Consider the following 23,881-nt stretch of genomic DNA (forward strand, 5'->3'; position numbering starts at 1 on the left):
TCTTTGGTCCCAGACGGTAAAATACAAATTGATGGTGAGCCTCAATATTCTAGGGAGGACCAAAAACTTATTGAAGATCTAAAGGGAAGCAGAGAAGAAGGCAAGTGGGCAAAGACTCCTGAAGGTAAAATATTAGTACCATCTGCACTATTATGGGCTATAGTAATGGCAGAACATAGAAAATCCCACTGGGGGGGCAGAGGCCTTATATAAATATCTGAATCAGCGAATAGTTGCTCGAAATCTGTATACCACCATCAAACAGGTGACCTGGCAATGTGAGATCTGTGTACAAAACAATTCTAAAACAGGACCAAAGGCCCAACCCGGGCGGATAGGGAAAGGAAATTACCCAGGGCAACAATGGCAATTTGATTTTTCTGAACTCCCAAGAAAAGGGGGGTTTCGGTACCTTTTGGTCTTGACAGATACCTTTTCCAGGTGGCCAGAAGCATTCCCTTGCCGAACTGATAAGGCCAGAGAAGTAACAAAGGTATTGTTACAAGAAATAATACCAAGGTTTGGGGTTTCAGCAACAATATCCTCAGATTGGGGATCACATTTTGTGGCAAAAATTGTCCAGCAGGTTAGTAAACTTTTAGGAATAGACTGGAAATTACATACCCCGTATAATCCACAAGCCAGTGGTCAAGTAGAAAAAATGAAGCATTTCATCAAACAACAAATAGTAAAACTAGGCCAGGAAGCTGTCTTGTCCTGGCCCCAAGCATTGCCCTTAGGCCTTTTAAGTATCAGAACCAAGCCCAGGGTTAAGGAGGGATTAAGTCCTTTTGAAATAGTATATGGGAGACCATATATGATACAAGCAGGAACATCAACCCAGGTTGGAGATGAAATACTAACAGATTATAAATCTACAAAAGCAACTGTGAGAAATAGACAAATTGGTCCTGGGGACCAGAGCCCGCGGTCTGGACGGGCCTGTACACAACATTAAACCGGGTGACTATGTATATATCAGATCTTTTTCAGATTCACCTCTGGAACCAAAATGGGAAGGTCCGTTTCAGGTGTTATTAACTTCCCATGCAGCAATCAAGATTAAGGAACAGACATCATGGATACACCACACCAGGGTGAAGAAGGGCCCTAAGCCAAAATGGGAATCAACACCTGTGGGACTGCTAAAGCTTCGCATCCAAAAATGGTAACATGGGTATGGGTGCTTATAACTTGGCTGAACTGTAATTTAACAAGTGCTTGGGAATGACCTTGGACAGATGCTTACTTTGGACATACAGGCATTATGGGAAAAAAATCTATTGGGGATGAATTTGGCAACCGTTATAATATATGACAACATGACATTTCAACCAGACAAATGGGAAAAGACGAATTCGATCCATACCTGGACAGTTAAAAGAGGAAAAGAGGTACAGATCGGTTGTAGAATCTTCAATGCAAGTGATGTAAAATATCCACCTCCCCTGACTCAAATTACTATCAAGAAAATTTCCAGTGGGGGAATGGGATCCAGAATAGGCCAAACCCATTGTGTGGCTGAGGTTTGTTGGTATGTATTCACTGCAATCCAACCAGTATCCATTATTTGTTTAGGAGGAACCAAACTAGGGGACCGAGCAGTATCTTTCAAATTCAGATTAAATATAACACAGAAGGAAACCACAACCACTCCTGTTTACACTATTTCAACTCAGATTACTAATTCAAACCGCATAGAACTTAAATGATTGAGAGCACCATCTGTGTATCCGATAGGCCCATATGTAATTAAGAATGTTGGTCAACAACAGTGAATATCTAATCCAACATGGTCTCTTAAATGAGTTGAGCTACTGATGCAAAGCAATATTTCAGAGATCCAGCCATCCTGTTCATCTTTCTTAAAGACCTCTTACGAAGGATGGACAACCTGGATGCAAAGACGAACACTTCACACGGGGCGAAAAAAAAGAGACCTAATTGGTGCTCTAGGGACAGGATTGGGAGTTTTAAATAGTATTGATTCGGAAATAATAATGAGCATACTCGCTACAGTAACCAGTGAGTGAACAAAATACAATATCCTCTAAAATCCTCCCTCCTAACTTTGGGCAACAATCAGTGGCTTATGGCAAGTGCATTTCCACAAGGGGAGAACCTAAATGAAAAGGATAATAAGATAATTGTAGATGCATTCGACACAATTCAAACTAACATTTCTACAGCCCTTAGTTGTGTCCAAGCTCAATTATGGATACAATCAACAGCAGCCTCAATCATCAGGGAAGGTGAGGACGGAATCCTGTCAAGAGAATTCTGAAAGGTAATATAGGATAATCCAACAGAATTTGAAAGAAGATTTCAATCATGGTGGCACTTACTTAATTTTACCTTTGACCCCCTTAAGAACACAGCCACAGCTTTTGTATTAACGATATATCGAGCTCGGGTATATAAAATGTATCCGATTGTTGCATTAGGATTGAATCATCATGGAACTGTGATTTATCCCTTAGAGCACAGGGTATGGGCTATAAAAAATAAGAAGAAAAGGCAAACTATTGATGTTGAGGCCTGTACTGTGCGAGACCAGCAAGGATTCATTTGTGAAGATAACACCATCAAAGCTCATGGCATTTGTCTGGACACTGAACAAAACGTCTGCCAATTCGAGATTCACCCTAATGAAACTCCAGAGACTATTATAATTTACATGGGGGTGGGATGTGTTTGTTTAAGAACCCTGTGTGACTTTGTACAAGTAGATGACCTTATAATAGATACAAGTAATCATTCAGACATCTGTATCTGCAATTTCATTAGTCTTTCAGGATGTGATTTCAATTATACTGCTCCTGTCACAACTTATCAATTGTTACGATCTAATTATAAATTAGTTCAAGATTGGCAGCCCACGCCTATTAGAATGGATCTGACCCTAGTAAGAAAACTTTTGCATCATGAAAATTTAAAAAGATTGATGAAACAGGTCCAAGAAAGTGGACAAAAGACTTTAATTACTGTCCAGCATGATACAGAGAGAATACACCAAATCATGAAACGAGTGAAGTCAGACGGAGAACACTATTGGTGGGATGTGTTTACAGGCTGTTCCCCTTCAGCTACCAAAATCTTAAATATACTGACTCATCCAATATTGATATTACTAATAATTATGACAATATTAACAACAGTAAACCTTATCTTTTGGTGTAAATTGAAGAACCTAACAAAACAAATATGGACCTTACAGACAGTAATAAAATATAATGAAACCCTTTTGACTGCAAAAGAATTTGCTTAGGGAAAAGGGAGGAATTGATACAGAGAAATGATTACTTGTTTTAAGACTTATTTACTTATTTACTTATAGAAAACTGCTTAGCAACTTATTTACTTACTTACAGCAAGTTACAGTATTACTTATAGTTTTTTTGAGTATTGCTAAGAATCCTCCTTGCCCAGAGTGTTCTGTGGAATTTTACCAAGGACTACTGTGTCCATCAAAACAAAGCAGTTTACTGTGAAAATCTACCAAGAACTGCAGTGTTCAGCAAAATATCATGTTTTTGTCCTTGAGGAACAGGGGTGCTCTAACTAGTTGGGCCTCGGTAATGAGTAAAGATAGCCATATACGGATTGTAGAAGTTTCATTGGTTCCCTTAAATAAGATAGGATGAGTAAACCGGCTGAAAAACATTTTTATTGTTCAAGAAATTGGCCAAGAGAATCTGCGCATGCTCCGGGGAAAAAACAAAGTGAGAAAGACTGTGAGCCTTCCTCCCAAAGACGCCTGAAGACACCCACCAGGAGGAAATGCGCAGGTGCAAAGAGAACATAAACTGCTGACACCAGCCTCTAGAACTAACCGAGCCTTACTCATGCATATGTATGTTTGTGTTATGTAATCCAATGAATATGTATATCCACACTCTATAAGTTTTTGGTAAAATGTGTGGTGGGTGTACAAGCTTTGTGGAGAAATCCCCTTGCACCCCAGCTGGAGTAAAACATACCTGCTTTATAACTCTATTCAAGTTGTAGAGTCTTTTTCCGTGAATCACCTGTTTCTAATCAGGTATGTTTATCAACCTGAAACCTTTCCTGCATCAGGGAACCATTGATGTAGGATGTTTTAACATCTGCCTAGAGAATTTGTTTGCAGTCCATGGGGTTACCCACTATAATTTTCAGATGTTTGCAGTCTGAGTGTTTGCTTTGTGCATATTAAGCTATTTTACTGCTTGTTCTTACTGACGTAATGTAACAATGATGTGAAAATGGTGTCACTTCTGAGTTTCCCATGGAATTCAGCTTGTTTTGCCACCATGTGTCTTTATTACTGACTTTCAAAACTGTAGGCTGTGAGATAAAGACTGATAGTTTTGTCAATCCCCCTTTCTGGCTTTTAGCTTTTTTCAGGCAAACCAATGAAAACACGTGTTGAATCCTAGTCTTCTCTTAGAGGCAGACACTAAGCTCTAAATTAACAAAGTAATAACTATTCTGTAATGCCCTAACAAAAAGTAATGAAGTGTTTTAGGGCTCTATGCACTGCCTCTTGTATGGCTCTTTATCTTCTTCAAAGATGATTAAGAAAATCCAAAAGCTAGGGTAGGAGTGCTTTATTTCTCTGAACGGTGGTTTGTTTAAAATAAAGGGTCTGTAGAGGGTATGATGACACGCTCTTTTTGAATTGGACCTTTAAGTGATTCCAGACAACTAAATATCAAGCAATTCACTGGGCTTCTCATTTGACGTTGCTGAAATGAGGGGAGGGGAGGGGAGGGGAAGGGAAGGGAAGGGAAGGGAAGGGAAGGGAAGGGAAGGGAAGGGAAGGGAAGGGAAGGGAAGGGAAGGGAAGGGAAGGGAAGGGAAGGGAAGGGAAGGGAAGGGAAGGGAAGGGAAGGGAAGGGAAGGGAAGGGAAGGGAAGGGAAGGGAAGGTGTGAGAGACTGAAATGTCATATGACTGTCTCAAAGCTTGCTTGTGTCTGTGCAAACCTCCAACAGAGGCTGCTGCGGCCTGTGAATTGGTCTGGGGAATGTCGCCCAGAGAAGCGGGAGTGTATTGAAGGATGCACCCCCCTACTTCTTTGGGGTTGCATTGTTGGACTCCTTAGATAAGCCTCAAAGGGGCAGACCTGTACTGAGCTGGCCCCATCGTGTAGCCATTTGTGGCCCTATTGTGTAGGCCAGACCCCATGCATGCATTGCTAATTAACTGATAAGAGGCAAAGGTTCCTGCCCTGAAGCCAGATGCAACAAAACCTGTGGGACCAGAGAAAAAAACTAAAGGTGAGCAGATATGCTAATCAGCAGATAAAATGAACTTAAAAAGGCAGCAGAAAATTTTGCTCAGTGTGCATCTACAATCGAAGCCAGATCCATGTGCACCCACCACCGAAGAACTGAAGACTGAGGAGCAACGGGATGCTGCTGGATCCATGGTTGTGACTATTCTTGCAGCCCTATCCTGCATCCTTGCTTTATTTCTCTTTTCTTTCCATTCTGTCCTATCGCTACCCCTCTTCCCTCTTTGATAATAAAAAACTGGTTTGGGTATACGGCATTTGACCTCGTTTGTGTCTTAATCTCGCTCTTGGGATCATATCAAAACCTCCCCCGAAATTGGATCGGGACATTAAATTGGCGTCACAGAGAGGATCCCTAGAGACGAGAGTGCCGTATTGCCTGGCTGTGTTAAGTGGGACCTCTCAGGAACAGAAGGGTGTGGGTTCGTGTTGTGCTTGGAACTTACATGCTGCCTCCCTGAGAGGACCGCTTCCCTGTTTTATACATGAACAGGGTTCTCGGGGAACAGAAGGCATCTAATTAAGGTGCGCCCTCCTAAGAGTGAATAGGAGGAAGAGTGGATAGTAATATTTTTTTTTGTATGTTAATTAAGGTGTGGCCTCCTGAGAGAGAAAAGGGGAAATTTGGATATTAATGTGTGACCCTCTCAGGACGATAGCCCCTTTGTGCTAAGAAAAAAAAAAAAAAAGGAAAAATAAGAATGGCTGCCCGGAAGGCAGTCAATGCTTGTGATTATGTCCCCTCGCCAGTCGGAGGGATAGATAAATTATATGACCTTTTGGAGGCACATCAGTCTCGTCCATCACTCCACGGACATGATTGGGTGAAAACCCACTGATTTCAACCACAGAGTGTAGTGGATAGGATAAGGGAGTGCAGATGGAAGCTAAGGTTAGGAGGGGGATAGGAAAAGCTATAATTTGTGCAATGTTGGGAGCGAGTCTGGCAGCAGTGGTGGAGGATAGAAAGCAAAGGCTTTGTCAAGCTGATACTGTAATTGACTCCCTGCAAATGGTAATAAAGACCCTGCAGGAACAGTTGAAAGAAAATAAACAGTTGCTGGAGGAGGAAAGGAACCAAAATGTGATATTAAAGGAAGAGCTGAGGAATCAACTTTTGAGGGAGGCGGATACACTGGCGGAGGTACAGGTGAAGCTTTCAGAGAAGGGGATATGGCAAATCTATCGCCAAGGAGATTTGCAGAAGGCAAAGGAAACTGCAGAAAGCCCCCCCCCATATGTATCCTCTGGTTAAAATGGAGTATGTGTATGAGGATGATAACGACTGTCCTCAGGTTATCACCAAAGAAGTCCCATTTACAGCAACTGAATTAGCAAAGTTGAGAAAAGATTTTGCAAGGACTGCGAAGGAATCGGAGACAGAGTATGTGTGGAGAGTGTCAGGGGGGATGGAATTTTGTTGTCAGAGAAGGAAGTGGAGGATATTGGGGTCTGGGTGTGTTTCTAACCACCGGTAATCACTGGGCCCCATGGTCATTAATTCAGAGGGCTGCATATTGGGCTGGAGGGCTGAACCCCTTGGAAAGGGGGGAACCCCTTACAATTACGGGGACTGTTGATCAATTGCTGGAGAGTGTGCAGAAGGCAGCTTGTCTGCAGATGAATGTTACTTCCAGCACACCCTCATGGATTGAGTCATCAGGGACAAATGCTTCCCAAAACTTGGTGGGAAGGTCCTTTGCCCTCCGATGGTGAGTGGGGGGGGCAAAGGCTGGATTTACATTAGACAGCTCACTGAAAACGGCCGGGGTGATTTATTGATCACAGGGGTCGTGGGACCAAAACAAATCCCGATTACATTTTTAGTAGATACTGGAGCTCAAATTTTGGCTATTAGAGCTAAAGATGCCCATGGAAAGGAGTGCAAAATTAATACAAGGTGGGTTATTCCATCTTTCTAATTATAACCCACTTCCGGTTCTCAAAACGAACTGAGAACACTTTTCTTTTTTTTCTTGCAGGTAAAACCCCACAGGAAAAGATATCCTGAGTCAAGACGGGGGATCCTTATGTAAATTTAAATTTTTGTATGGTATTGATGTTCATTGTCTTATTAATATTTTTAGGATGTATTGTCTATCATGACAGAAACTGCTTTGGGTGACCATTCTCCTCTCCCTCAGTTCCTGGGGAGGCTTCGGCTCTCTAAGTGCTCACCAAGAATGGTGGGTCAGAAATTTGAGTACAGTCCATAATGGGACAAGATTCTGGACTGAGGATGCTGATCCCTGGCAACTCCATTTTCCTGGAGAAGGTATTTATTGCCTTAACCGGACAAAAGAGAGAGGAGTAGGAGTCGGGGAGAGTGTTTGTGAATGGGCTTTATCCCCAGGGTTTGATTGTTATGACCCCTATTGCAGACCCTATGATTGTTGTAAATACCAAGGGAGATGGAACCAAACACATGTAAAACTCACTAACAATAGCTGGGTAAAATGTTCATACCAAGAACCTACAGGGGAAGGTTGTAAAGCAGTAATGCGAGACCGTTTTTTTTTTGACATGCTGTTTGGAAATTGTCTACATGCCAACAATACAGATAAAAGCCATATAGTGCAGGTGTTTCAGTGGGCCTGCCACCTGGAACCCCAATGAAGTGATTAGTGGTGCTCGAGAACCTATTTATAATTTGAATCGCATTATTTGATTACAAGCTGTTTTAGAAATTATCACCAATGAGACCGCTCGTGCCCTGGATATATTAACCTACAGGGCCACGCAAATGCGAACTGCATATTCCAACATCGCATGGTTCTCGATTACCTGTTAGCTGGAGAAGGGGGTGTTTGTGGTAAATTAAATGATTCAAACTGTTGTTTAAAAATTGATGACAATGGTCAGGTGGTCAAAAAAATAACTTCTGGGATTATGAAACTAGCCCATGTCCCGGTTCAGACCTGGAAAGGTTGGGAATTCGATCCCTTCTCATGGCTTCCAGGTGCTCCGTGGGTTAAACGTATCTTGTTTTATATGTTATGTGGCTTGGCTATGGTAGTGTTTTTACCTTGTTTGATTCCATGTTTTATACAATTGATTCAAAGCGTTGTATCGAACATGCAATTTGTCTCTACTGCTTCGCCCGATGGTGTTAAACAGATTCGTGCCATACGTGAAAAGGCACCATCTATCATACAGGTTGTATAAATGCATGTGTTCTTTCTCACTTACAATGGCCACCATTCCAGTCACAGTGTGGTATAACAGCCCACTCACTGCCTTATTGGGAGTAAGCATAGCAGTGAGCTACCCATGAAGGCGAAATGAAAGTGCCCAGGTCTAAAGTACACATGCGGTCTGGGCTGGGGGCGTGGAAATACATTTCCCTGCTGCATAGGCAGACTCCAGCTCCAGCAAGCCAGACCACCATCTTCAGCTCCACAACTGACAAGAACAACCAGAAATGTATACCCTTTTGATACTTAATTCTGTGGCGGTTATTCTGTTAGCTCTTCTTATACTTTCCCTTGTGATATGTATGTGTTGGTCTTGCAAGTGTCCATGTAACCCGATTCATAGTTGTACTTGTTTTCATGGACAACCACCTTCTCGCCCCAATCCCCAAGGTCTGGGAGCATGTCCTTGGGCCCAGCCTGGGACACATTTTGGTTAAACATGTTACGTTAAAATACTGTTAATTGATACTGTTATTGTTAGCTTTATTATATGTTTGTTTATAGTATTTTTAACCATTGTTAGTATTAATATTGTTTTATTTCTTTCACGGTTTGGCCTTATTACTCTTTTTGCCATGTATTATTCTCTGCTTTATTCAATTAATTCAACGCGTTGTGACCAACATGCAATTTATAGTCACCTCATCACTGGACAATGTTAAATATGTCCATGTGGTGTACCAGCCAAAACCTCCAACTGTGTGTAAGAGTCGGTCAGAAGATCAGCATTGTCTCAACATTGTCATCAGGGACATGGACAGTGAGGTACCCGACAACAGTCTGTTTGGAACACAGTTGCCGATCCCAAGAATGGAATGTGGTGCAAAGGCTCCTGAATGCAGAACTGTGTGGCACAGCCAGTGCTGTGCTGTTCTCCTGAGTACTGACCCATGTGGTGCAGGCAGTGCAGTGCTGTTCTTCGGTGCCTGAGCCGTGTAGTACAAAGAGTGCTGTGCTATTGTTCGGTACCTGGGCCTAGCTGGAGCTGTTAGAGATAATTGCATAGCCACTGTCAAAAAAGATGGATCGCAACTGTTGCCATAACATCGATGAAGAAATCATGAACCTTAGATGAACTTTGCTTCATTATAATACCAAAACACACCTCCTGGTTGAAGGTTACCCACCTCCAAGACTGACCACGCCTCGGACACTCCCCCCGCGCACGCGCGATGGCCTCGCTTGAGAAGGGCGGAGATATGATAATTGAATTCTGAGAAGGGCGGAGACCCCTGAGGCAGAGGTGGAGCAAGGTGTGTTACTAAGCATAAAAGATGACTTCTGGACAACGAACATCGGAAGCTTCCCCACCAAGGATCACAACAATCGACAACGCAGCATCAGCTGGACCCAGGACCGTTAGGATGTCTTGAGATCAGCGGTGGTAGCTATAACCTCTCTTCCTCCTCTCTCTAAACTTTACTTTTCTCCTTTCTTTCACCCATCTCTAACTATCACGTGCCGCTTCACAGGCAACACAATAAAGTTTTACTGTTTGATTACTGCTATTCCCTTTGGTGTTGGTCACCTTAATTTTGCACTTTTGAGATCGTAGCAAGTGAACCATCACGAGTCCACCGAGAGGACCATGACACTGTGAAAATTGTATGGACAGATGTTTTTCCCTGTTTTCTTTTGTTATGTGATTTTGTCATGTTCATGCTTCTTCTTCTTGCTATATATTGTTTCATATTTTATATAATTGATTACTACTTCATTGGATGAATTCATATTTTATACAATTGATTACTATTTAACTGCTCTTTTCTGGCCTTTTCTAAACAACTCTCCTTTCTTAAAGCCACCATGGGTCCTAAAGCAATCTTTGAGACACGGGGTGGCGTGAGAGACAGAAATGTCATATGACTGTCTCAAAGCTTGCTTGTGTCTGTGCAAACCTCCAACAGAAGCTGCTGCGGCCTGTGAATTGGTCTGGGGAATGTCGCCCAGAGAAGCGGGAGTGTATTGAAGGATGCACCCCCCTACTTCTTTGGGGTTGCATTGTTGGACTCCTTAGATAAGCCTCAAAGGGGCAGACCTGTACTGAGCTGGCCCCATCGTGTAGCCATTTGTGGCCCTATTGTGTAGGCCAGACCCCATGCATGCATTGCTAATTAACTGATAAGAGGCAAAGGTTCCTGCCCTGAAGCCAGATGCAACAAAACCTGTGGGACCAGAGAAAAAAACTAAAGGTGAGCAGATATGCTAATCAGCAGATAAAATGAACTTAAAAAGGCAGCAGAAAATTTTGCTCAGTGTGCATCTACCATCGAAGCCAGATCCATGTGCACCCACCACAGAAGAACTGAAGACTGAGGAGCAACGGGATGCTGCTGGATCCATGGTGGTGACTATTCTTGCAGCCCTATCCCGCATCCTTGCTTTAGTTCTGTCTTTTCCTTCCATTCTGTCCTATCGCTACCCCTTGTCCTGGTTTAACCAGGATAGGGTTAAGTTTCCCCAGCAGTGGGGGGGGGAGCTCTAGCCGGGTTATTCAGATACCATGCGGATGTCACATCCTGGCAGGTCACATTTTCCTGGCGCGGGAGCGCGGTGCACTCGTGGTTTTGTACATGGTGCTTCTCACTGCTGTATTTGGTAGCTATTTTGCTCTGTTCATTGCTATCACTATTACTGTTATTGTTATTGCTGTTGTTTGTTGTGTTGCTATTGCTCTGTTGTATTAAACCTTTCCTTATTTCAGTCTTGGGGCTTTGTATTTCACTCCCTTTGTGGGGGAGGGACAGCGGCCGCGTGGTCTCAGACCCCTGCAGGGGCTAAACCACCACAACTTTGGCGCTCCAACGTGAGGCTGGAGAAGACTGAAATAAGGACAAAAGGAGAAGTGTGTTAGAGCAATCTGTTAGGTGTAATTTTTTTTTCTGGTTTAACTTGTATTGTTTGATAAGAAATGTTTGCAATGCTGGGCAATTTGCTTGCGTGGTGGGACTGGATTAGTCTTCATGTCCACTCTGTGCTCCTAGTACTGGCATTTATTGTCGGTGGAAAATGTGTCAAGGGCTTTATTTTGCTATACTGGTTACTGTCTGCTTATAATGGGCTCGTTTTGCTGCTTGTGGGGGTGAACCGATACCTGTTTGCTGCCTGGTCTTTTGTTTGGGGTCTCACCCCCTCTATGGGTGAGCCAGGGGAAGAGATTCTCTCAGTTTTTGAGAGTTTTAGCTATCCCTGGAGCCTCCTGGCCACTGTGTTCATGGCACAATGCTTTCTAAATGTCTGCCAGATGTTGTTTTGGACCATGCGGTACTTCTCCAACAATAGCACCACCCGGAAACCTGCCCCGGGGGCAGATAGTTATAAATGGCTAGGTATGTGGGAGAAGATGGGCAAGTACCTGAGTGAGTGGTCACCCCCAACGTTCTGGGATTTTACTCCCGAACAAGTGCAGAGTCCTGATAAACTGGTGGAGTGTTTGAAAAAGGTGTGCTGCCAATCTGACAAATCCCGGGAGATGCAGCTCGCTGCGATGTGCTGGGGGCTTGCCCATGCTTACCGCATCGCCCTTAACACTGATCACTGCCCTCAAGGGGGTAAAAGAGCTGCAGGGTCTGAAAGTGAGCCTGCTGGTACAGCAGCTGGGCCAGGGGGACAGGCAGCGCCAGTACCGGTGGCCTCCACCAGCACAGCAGCTGAGCCGGAGGGACAAGCAGTGCCAGTATCAGTTGCCCCGATACGGAAAATCAAATATACCAAAAAATCCCCTCGCAGTGTACAGGGTGATAATGAACCAGGCCCATCACGAGAGCAGGAGGAAAAGCCAGAGGTAATCATCCGATCTCTATCCCTCAGTGAGTTGCGAGATATGCGGAAGGATTACAGCCGCAGTCCAGGCGAGCAAATTTGCACCTGGTTGCTCCGGTGCTGGGATACTGGAGCTGCTGGTTTGGAATTGGAGGGGAGAGAGGCCAGGCAGGTGGGACCTTTAGCCAAGCAGGCTGGTATTGACAAGGCAATAGGGAAACAGGCTCAAACCCTCAGCCTTTGGAGGCGACTCCTGCTCGCTGTGAGGGAGAGGTACCCCTACAAGGATGATTCTCTATGTCGGTTAGGCAAGTGGACCGACATGGAGAAAAGCATCCAAAATCTCAGGGAAATGGCTGTGTTTGATATGATCTATGGTGATCTGAATGATGAGCAGTCACCATTGGATCCAGATCTGGTCCCTTGTACACAGCTGATGTGGCGGAAGTTCCTGCAAAGTGGACCAGAGGGACATTCCAAAGCATTAGCAGCAGCATCCTGGTGGTGAGACAATCAGACAGTGGATGAAGTGGCTATGCAGCTCCGGCAATATGAGGGAAGTCTCCCTTCCTCCCAACATGCTTTGGTTTCAGCCGTAGAGGAACTGTCTCAGAGGCTCCAGAAAATGGAACAGGACATGTCCTATGTTCCGCCTGCACGGGCCAATGTCTCAGCCATTAGAAGCAGGTGTTTCCCCACCCAAGAGAAGGGCGGTAGAAGGTACACACCACGGGGAACCCTGTGGTTCTTCCTCCGCGACAATGGGGAGAACATGAGAAGGTGGCATGGACAGCCCACTTCCGCCCTAGCTGCACGAGTACAGCAACTGAAAGGGAAGACCACCATGAAAGGGGAGTCTTCCAAGAGAGATGCAGCTCCAGTGTTCAGTCAGAAATCCCCCAGACAGAATAGAATGGCCAACAGTATGCTTGACCCTCTTGAGGGGAACAGGAAGTCATTCCTGCAGGAGTCACTCTTAGAACAAGTGAGTGATGGTGAGCAGAATTAGAGGGGCCCTGCCTCCAGCCAGGTGGAGGAAAGGGATAATCGGATTTACTGGAAGGTGTGGATCCGATGGCCTGGCACATCAGAACCACAAGAATATAAGGCCTTGGTAGACACTGGCACACAGTGCACCCTGATGCCATCAAGCCACAGTGGGGTTGAATTCATCTGCATCTCTGGAGTGACAGGGGGGTCCCAACAGCTGACCCTATTAGAAGCTGAAGTAAGCTTAACTGGGAAGGACTGGCATAAGCACCCCATTGTGACTGGCCCAGATGCCCCGTGCATCCTAGATATAGACTACCTCAGGAGAGGGTACTTTAAAGACCCAAAAGGGTACCGGTAGGCCTTTGGTACAGCTGCCCTGGAGGAGGTTGAGCAATTGTCCACCTTACCCGGCCTCTCAGAGGACCCCTCGGTGGTGGGGTCGCTTAAGGTTGAAGAGCAGCCAGTGCCAATTGCCACCAAGACGGTGCACTGGCCGCAGTACCGTACTAACCGAGATTCCCTGGTCCCCATCCATCAGCTGATCCGTCGACTAGAAAGCCAGGAGGTGATCAGCAAGACTCATTCACCTTTCAACAGCCCTATATGGCCAGTGAGAAAACCTAATGGCGAATGGAGACTGACCGTGGACTACCGTGGCCTGAATGAAGTTACGCCAGCAATGAGTGCTGCAGTGCCAGACATGCTAGAGCTCCAGTATGAGCTGGAGTCGAAGGCAGCCAAGTGGTACGCCATGATTGACATCGCTAACGAGTTCTTCTCCATTCCAATAGCACCAGAGTGCAGGCCACAGTTTGCGTTCACTTGGAGGGGTATCCAGTACACCTGGAATCGATTGCCCCAGGGGTGGAAACACAGCTCCACCATTTGCCATAGACTGGTCCATACTGCACTGGAGAAAGGTGGGGCTCCAGAACACCTGCAGTTCATTGATGATATCATTGTATGGGGGGACACAGCTGAGGAAGTCTTTGAGAAAGGAAAGAAGGTAATTGAAATCCTCCTGAAGGCTGGTTTTGCCATCAAGCGACAGAAGGTTAAGGGGCCTGGAAGGGAGATTCAGTTCCTAGGAATAAAATGGCAAGATGGGCGTCGCCACATCCCAATGGAGGTGATAAACAAGATAACAGCCATGGCCCCACCAACCACCAAAAAAGAGACTCAGTCTTTCCTGGGCGCTGTGGGGTTCTGGAGGATGCACATCCAAAACTACAGCCTGATTGTGAGCCCTCTCTACCACGTAACCCGCAAGAAGAACGATTTTAAATGGGGCCCAGAGCAACAACAAGCCTTTGAACAAATTAAGCAGGAGATTACCCAGGCAGTGGCCCTCGGGCCAGTCCGGACAGGGCAGGAGATTAAGAACGCGCTCTACACCTCAGCCGGGGAGAATGGCCCTTCCTGGAGCCTTTGGCAGAGAGCAGATGGGGAATCCCGAGGCCAACCTCTAGGCTTTTGGAGCCGGGGATACAAAGGCTCTGAAGCTAACTATACCCTGACTGAGAAGGAGATACTGGCAGCGTATGAAGGAATTCGTGCTGCTTCAGAAGTGGTCGGCACTGAGACACAGCTCCTCCTGGCACCTCGACTGCCGGTGCTGGGATGGATGTTCAAAGGAAAGGCTCCCTCCACACATCATGCAACAGATGCCACGTGGAGTAAATGGGTTGCGTTGATAACACAACGGGCTCGAATAGGGAACTGCGACCCCCCAGGATTAGTGGAAATGATCATGAACTGGCCAGAGAGCAAAGATTCTGGGATGTCACCAGAACAAGAGGTGAAACGTGCTGAGGAGGCCCCACCATATAACGAGCTGCCAGAGGAAGAAAAACAATATGCCCTGTTCACTGATGGGTCTTGCCGCATTGTGGGAAAACATCGACGATGGAAGGCTGCAGTGTGGCATCCCACACGAGAAACCACTGAAGCTGTTGAGGGACAAGGTGAATCGAGCCAGTTCGCAGAGGTGAAAGCCATCCAATTGGCTTTGGAGATTGCTGAGCGAGAAAAGTGGCCGAGGCTCTATATCTACACTGACTCGTGGGTGATGGCAAGTGCCCTGTGGATGTGGTTGCAGCAATGGAAACAGAACAACTGGCAACGCAAGGGCAGACCCATCTGGGCCGCTGAAGTATGGCAGGACATTGCAGGCCAGGTGGAGAACCTCGTTGTGAAGGTGCGCCATGTGGACGCCCATATACCCAAGAGTCGAGCCACTGATGAACATCAGCATAACCAGCAGGCGGACCAAGCTGCTAAGATTGAGGTGGCTCAGGTGGACTTGGACTGGCAGCATAAAGGTGAACTGTTCATAGCCCGGTGGGCCCATGAGACCTCGGGCCACCAAGGCAGAGATGCAACATATAGGTGGGCTCGAGATCGAGGGGTGGACCTCACCATTGACACCATCGCAGAGATCATCCACGGATGTGAGACGTGTGCTGCAATCAAACAAGCCAAACGGGTGAAGCCCCAGCGGAATGAAGATCGATGGATGAAATATAAATATGGAGAGGCCTGGCAGATCGACTACATCACACTGCCACAGACCCGTCGAGGCAAGCGCCACGTGCTCACAATGGTGGAAGCAACCACTGGGTGGCTCGAAACTTATCCAGTGTCCCACGCCACCACCCGAAATACCATCCTGGGCCTTGAAGAGAGAGTCCTGTGGCGACACGGCACCCCAGAGAGGATTGAGTCGGACAACGGGACTCACTTCCGAAATAACCTCATAGATGCCTGGGCAGAAGAACACGGCATCAAGTGGGTCTACCACATCCCCTACCACGCACCAGCCTCCGGCAAGATTGAGCGCTACAATGGACTGTTAAAAACTACATTGAGAGCAATGGGGGGTGGAACCTTCAAACACTGGGACACACATCTGACGAAGGCCACTTGGTTAGTGAACACAAAAGGATCTGCCAATCGAGCTGGCCCGGCTCAGTCAAAACTTCCACGTGTTGTGGACGGGGATAGAGTCCCTGTGGTGCGCATGAGGGATCTGCTGGGAAAAATGGTCTGGGTTAGTCCTGCGCCGGGCAAAGGCAAACCCATCCACGGGATTGTTTTTGCTCAAGGACCTGGGTGCACCTGGTGGGTGATGCAGAAGGATGGAGAGGTCCGATGCGTGCCACAAGGGGACTTGATTGTGGGTGAAAACACACCGTGAGTTATACTGTGCTTTTGTCAATTTTTTCTTTGTCAATGCTAATTGCTAAGTGGCAGCTGGATGTGACGCACATGGTATAGAATAAAGGGGTGGATTATGTCCTGGTTTAACCAGGATAGGGTTAAGTTTCCCCAGCAGTGGGGTGGGGGAGCTCTAGCCGGGTTATTCAGATACCATGCGGACATCACATCCTGGCAGGTCACATTTTCCTGGCGCGGGAGCGCGGTGCACTCGTGGTTTTGTACATCGTGTTTCAAACTGCTGTATTTGGTAGCTATTTTGCTCTGTTCATTGCTATCACTATTACTGTTATTGTTATTGCTGTTGTTTGTTGTGTTGCTATTGCACTGTTGTATTAAACCTTTCCTTATTTCAGTCTTGGGGCTTTGTATTTCACTCCCTTTGTGGGGGAGGGGCAGCAGCCGCGTGGTCTCAGACCCTGGCAGGGGCTAAACCACCACACCCCTCTTCCCTTATTAATAATAAAAACCTGTTTTGGGTATACAGCATTTGACCTCGTTTGTGTCTTAATCTCGCTCTTGCGATCATATCGAAACTTGCCCCCACATTGGATCTGGACGGAAGGGAAGGGAAGGGAAGGGAAGGGAAGGGAAGGGAAGGGAAGGGAAGGGAAGGGAAGGGAAGGGAAGGGAAGGGAAGGGAAGGGAAGGGAAGGGAAGGGAAAATGGGGCAATGGGAGTCTTTAGGGAAGGAAACTGAAGGACTGTGTGTAGTTTCATCCTTGCTTGCTCTGCTCTTTGCTTTCTTGATAGGCAAGGGTTTGAGCTGGGCACATCAGTAATAGCCAGATCCCTTTGAAACGGAAAAAAGACGGACTGTGATCCCAGGCTAGAACGAAGGACCAGCACAGGAATGCTGTGCATGCATTTTCCTGGCACATATGATGGTTTCCTTTTTAATACCCCAGCACTTTTTGATTTGAACTGCTTCCTGCTATTTATTTTACTTTATTCTGTGTCATTTCTCTGTGTTTTTTATCTTCCTTCTCACTGTCCCTCAAGTTATGTATTTCTAGACAAGCTCCTATAATATTAGGGGGTATTTTCAAGAAGGGAGGACTGGGTTTGTGGGGAGGGAAAAGTTCAATAAAATATCTTTGAAATTTGTAACTGTCAGAGTACAAAATACAACGTACTTAAGAAAATAAAATAAAGCAAATGTTTGCATTTACATTCCATGCTGGGAACTTATATTTTAAACTAAAACTAAAGCCTTTATCTGAACTGTCAGTGTTATAGATGGTGCTTTTATATATAAAAAGATTTGCATATCTTTTATCAAAGTGATGCACTTAGCTGATTTAACATTCCAGCCTTTTATTTAGGAAGGGGGAAAAGATAATATTTTAAAAGAATATGAATAATGGATTGCCTTTATTTAGGCCAGTCCATCAATCTGTCTTGCATTAGTTTACTTCGGACACAGGAGCTTGTTTTGGTGGTTGTTCAGGATATACTGTCTGCTAGAGGGATTCTGGGTTTGGTCTTCCATCTTGGTTTTCAAATTCCATCTATAAAGTGTAATTCCTCCCATGCTCTTTTGGTACCTGAAGTCCTGCGCATGGTGATGAATGCCTTGACCAGTACTGAAGATTAATTTAGGAATCACCAATTGGAGCAATGAGTTTTGGTTTGGTTTGGATTTTTTTGAAGCCCTACATTAAGTTCAGGATTGCATCTTCAGATCTTGAGATCAGCTTTAACCTACCGGTCACTGTGTATTGTGTGACCATGCTTCACAGATGGTGCAAATCTACGGTACTTCTCCCAAAGTGTGAATTCATTACAGCCTAACTCAGTCTGTCAGAGCTGCCTTTCCCTGTCCCAGTGCTGGGTAAGTCATGTGTCTATCCAGTTCAGGGAGCAAGACAACAAAACCCTGATTCCTCGCTTTTATAGTATTGGATTTCTTATGGCTGAACTCACTGAACTGATTTACTCAGCAAGCTCAGGAACATGAGGGCTGGTGCAAGTGGGGCAGGGTGTCTGTTTGTGGCAGTCCCAATTTAGCTTATCCTGACATGGAGCAGCATCTGTGAACTATCTCAGACTGTTGACATGGAATATTTTAGCACTGGAAGTGCCCTTTTCAGTCCCTGGTGTCTGGCGTGTGGTGGTTTGCGTAACAGTCTTAACCAGGGAAATGATATTAAGAAGTATTCAATCCAGTACACTAAAGCATAGTAGAATTGGATACCAGGAAGTTTAGGTCAAATAAATTCTAATGGAAAAGAATTAATTCTAATAAGGTGTTTAAGTACATTGTAAGCTTACTAAAGAAGGTGGTAAATTCACAGTGGAGCATTTATGCCGAGACTGAATGTCTTACTTAATGATAAGCTATAGTTCAGCCACCAGCAAGTTATTGGTCTTGACGGTGTTCAGTTAGGAAGAAAGAAAGAATATTTCCCTCCGCCACGGTGGATAAAATCCTATGGTCTGTGTTAAAGAGAAGGTCATGCTTGCAGAGGACTATGATCAATTTTCTTTTGAGATCTATGAATCTCTGTTGGTAGGTGTTTTAAGGTTGCCATTTGCTATGTGTTTTACTGAATATGTGAAAGGAAGTCCCAGACTTCCATATGTGAAATTGGTTTCAGTTGTATTCATCTCAAAAATTATCTAGCCTTTGAAGACATACAATACAAACAGTAACAAACTGCAGTGTCATCTAGGCACTCCCAGGTTGCTAGAGCCCTAGAATTTGCATTATAGTATTGAACGGATAAATCCTATTTCCAAGAACGAAGTGGAAATTGAACACAGGCTCTTTCAGATTTAGGCTTTTGTCCCCCATCACCCTAAGGGGCTCCACAGCCTCAGTATTAGGGAGCCTGTATTCCCATCTGGGAGAATCCAATGACTGAAGAAGATGGGTCCAACTCCTCTAAGTGGAAGAGACAAAAACCCATAGCAGGTGAGATGCATCTGAAAGCAGTGGACATGTATGCCCATGGAAAGTCCATCTCTGGAATCCTCTCTAGAGAGCAGTCACTAATTTTTTAATTTTTTTTTTCTTTCCTCAAAAGTGACAGTTTCTACCCTTTTGGATGATACTCTGCATAATGTTACTCAGGAATGGGACTTCAAACTCCAGCTAGCTGGGTTGATGGAGTTTATCTAAAGCATCAGGCTCTCCACAACCATCAGATAACATCTACACTTTCTGATGACGGTCCAACTCCCTGCCACAGGGAAAAAAACAAAAAAAAAAAAAACCCAAACAGAACACCCCCTGCAAACAACCAACCCATGATCTTCTCCAATATAAAATTAACCTCTCTCCACTGTCTTCAGTCTTCAGCCTCCCCAGAAGTTCAATATGAAGCTAGGATCAGGGTTCAGAAATAATTCTGTCTGCTAAGTTGGTCTGCTACAATCCTCCCCAGGTTTTACTGGTCCATGAAAAGAAATACTAACCCAGTGAGTACATTCCTCTTTCTCTGTCTCTAGACCGTACTGACAGCTTCTTATGAGCATTAGTAACATTGGAGGGTCTTCTAGACAGTGTATTGTCCACAGAAATGTGACAGAAGTGTTATGGGCTCTCATGCCCCTCGGTCCCTTTGTATATAAAGCCCTGACAGCTGGATTCAGCTTATTCATGTTGTTGAGGTTTGAACTCAGCCAGCAGCCAGATGCCACGTGGCCAGCCGTTCACCTCCCCACCTCTCTGGTGAAATAGGGGATGGACAAAAAGAAGAGAATTCGTAGGTTGAATAAAAAGAAAGAATTTACTAAATATAACAAGAGAACAACAGTAACAATAGTGAGTCCAAAAAGAAATGGGTAAAATGCAGCAGTGGCTTACCGAGCGCAGCGACAGCCCCCCACAGCAACACGCGACTGGACCGGAACCCAAAATCGGCGCACGCCCACCTGAATACCCTGAGCATGTGTTACGGATGCTCTCAAATAAAAAAACAACCACCAAAAATAAAAAAATAATTATTAACACAGTTAACTAGCTCTCCGTAAATTACAGGTTCAAATGTCTGTGAGAGGAGAACAGAACAACTTTTTAGGGTTTAACGGCAACCCAAAACACTCTATCACTCACCTGATAAGTGAGGGCTCTCAACCTCGAGGACCTGCTCAGGGTAGTGTCCCGACCCAAGGTACCTCGAGGAGTTTCCTTGGGCAGCGTCCTGACCCAAGGGGAGAGTCCTCAACTGCAGCGTGCTGCTCCAGGGGATGAGCTCAAAATGGCTCCCCCAGGGGACTCCATGTATACCCAGGTCGAATCTGACCTGTAATCAATAGCGGCTCCCATTGGCCAAAGGCCCCAACTACCGCAAGGCCCTGAGAACAAAGGCAGTCAGGAGCTGTTACACTTCAGCAGCCAAGAAGCTCTGCTTTCATTGGGCGGATGCACATGCCACAGCATGACATCACATGGTATGAAATACTCCAATGATTGATTGGGACTCGGCCCTCTAGCTGGGCTCCCTCTCAACCCAGGGAAAGTTAACTCTATCCTGGTTGAAACCAGGACAGTATCCACCCCTTATTCCATACCATTTACATTATGCTCAGGTTCCAAATATATCCTAAGGAATCACCACCCCTTTTTTCCCAGGTCTCACAGATATCATTCCCTTAGTCTATGGGCCATGCTTCCACAATGTTTGCTGAGTTCATTTAGTCCATAACTTTGGGTTCCATCTGTCATGACAGTCTATAAGTCTGGAGGAATGTGGCGGAGTTGGCTCAGTTGGTGGAGCAGGAGGCTTTGGATGTGGCACGGGAATGTTGCAAGGCACCAATTACCATAACAGGGTTATGTGACAGTCCGGTTCATTGGCTATTCTCACCTAAGATCAAATTTCCCTGAGGCACACATCAGACTTCTCCATCCTTCTGCATCACCCACCAAGTGCACCCAGGTCCTTGGGCAAAAGTAATCCCATGCATGGGTTTCCCTTTACCCAATGCAGGAGTAACCCAGACGGCCTTCCCCAACATATTCCTAATGTGCACTACGGGGGCTTTATCCCCATCCATGGTACGTAGGAGGTTTGACTGAGCAGGGCCAGCTTGCTTGGCAGATCCTCTGGTATTGACTAACCAGGTGGCTTTTGCTAAATGCACGTCCCAGTGTTTGAAAGTTCCACTACCCATTGCTCTCATTGTGTTCAATTGTATCCCTCAATTTTCCCAGAGGCTGGTGCATGGTAGGGAATGTGATATATCCATTCAATGCCATGTTCTTTGGCCCAGGCGTCTATGAGGTTGTTTCAGAAATGTGTCCCTCAATTCTTTCTGGCGTGCCATGTCGCCATAAGACTTTCTCCTCAAGGCCTAAAATGGTGTTCCGGGCAGTGGCATGGGACACGGCATAAGTTTCCAACCATCTGGTGGCTGCTTCCACCATTGTAAGCACATAGTGTTTGCCATGCCAAGTTTGTGGGAGCGTGATATAATCAATCTGCCAGGCCTCCCCATATTTATATTTTGACCATCGTCCTCCATACCAAATGGGCTTTAACCGTTTGGCTTGCTTGATCGTAGCACATGTCTCACATGAATGTAATCCTGTGCAATAACATCCATGGTTAAGTCCACCCCTCGGTCACGAGCCCATCTATATGTTGCATCTCTTCCCTGATGGCCTGAGGAGTCATGGGCCCAGCGAGCCAGAAATTGTTCACCCTTATGTTGCCAGTCCAGATCTACTTGAGCCACCTTGATCTTGGCAGCCTGATCCGCCTGTTGGTTGTTCTGATGTTCTTCAGTGGCCCACCTCTTGGGTACATGAGCATCTACATGGCGTACTTTCACAACCAGATTCTCTACTCGAGCAGCAATATCTTGCCATAATTCAGCAGCCCAGATGGGTTTGCCTCTGCGCTGCCAGTTGCTCCATTTCCACTGCTGTAACCACCCCCACAGCGCATTTGCCACCATCCATGAGTCAGTATAGAGGTAGAGCACTGGCCACTTTTCTCGCTCAGTGATATCCAAGGCCAACTGGATGGCTTTCACCTCTGCGAACTGACTCGATTCACCTTCTCCTTCAGCAGCTTCAGCAACCCATCGTGTGGGGCTCCATACAGCTGCTTTCCACCTTGGATGTTTCCCCACAATGCGACAGGACCCATCAGTAGACAGGGCATATCGCTTCTCATTATCCAGTAGTTTATTATATGGTGGGGCCTCTTCAGCACGTGCTACCTCTTCCTCTGGCACCATTCCATAATCTTTGCCTTCTGGCCAATTTGTAATCACTTCCAATATTCCTGGACAGCTGAGGTTCCCTATTCGAGCCTGTTGTGTGATTAATGCGACCCATTTACTCCACATGGCATCAGTTGCATGGTGTGTAGAGGGGACACTCCCTTTGAATATCCAGCCCAGCACTGGCAGTCGGGGAGCCAGGAGGAGCTGTGCTTCACTCCCGATCACCTCTGAAGCAGCTCGTACCCCTTCATATGTTGCCAATATCTCCTTTTCGGTTGGAGTATAGCAGTCTTCTGATCCTCTGTATCCCCGACTCTCAAAACCCAGGATTCAACCCTGAGTGTCCACTGGTGCTCTCTGCCAGAGACTCCAGGTAGGGCCATTCTTCCCGGCTGCAATCTAGAGCACATTTTTAACCTCTTGCCCTGTTCGAACTGGCCTGAGGGCTACTGCATCAATTATTTCCTGCTTAATTTGTTCAAAAGCCTGTCGCTGCTCTGGGCCCTATGGGAGACAGGCGGGTCGGCATCGGCCTGTCAGCTCTATGCAGCCCCTGAGAAGCAGTAAGGCTTTGATGAGAAACAGGCCTTGGGAGAAAGATAAGAAACTGCTGAGTTGTGCCAAGGTGGCAGGGAAAAACAACGGACAGCTGCAACACTGAACTCTGGAAAAGTACTAAACTGTGAGAAGCTACCGCTGCGTGAACAGCACGTGAACAAGAAGTTGATTGGTCTGCACAGCGTGTGTTAGAGTGGTCTTATGCTGATAGGAGAAAAGGTTGATAGCTGTCTAATTGCTGATTTGCTAATTATGAAGTAAGAGCTTTGCCGAGAGCATAAGTATGTACTATTGGAAAAATAAATGGCTTTGCTTGATAAAAATCTCATAGAGTTGTGCAAGTCCAATATTCTCCCGCAACAGGGCCCCATACAAAATCATTCTTTTTCCGAGTCACTTGATAGAGAGGGCTGACAATCTGACTGTAATTTGGAATGTGCAGACTCCAGAAACCCACAACACCTAAGAAAGCTTGCATTTACTTTCTGTTAGTTGGTGGGGACATAGCTGTTATTTTATTAATCACCTCCATTGGAATCTGATGATGTCCATCTTGCCATTTTACTCCTAAAAAATGCATCTCCTGTGCAGGTCCCTTGACTTTACTACGCTTTATGACAAAACAGGCTCTCAGAAGGATTTGGATTATTTTCTCCAATTTCTCAAAAACTTCTTCTGCTGTTGAGGTGCTAAGGCTTGGA

The sequence above is a fragment of the Strix aluco genome, chromosome W (genome assembly GCF_031877795.1).
Source record: "Strix aluco isolate bStrAlu1 chromosome W, bStrAlu1.hap1, whole genome shotgun sequence".
NCBI classification, from domain to species: domain Eukaryota; kingdom Metazoa; phylum Chordata; class Aves; order Strigiformes; family Strigidae; genus Strix; species Strix aluco.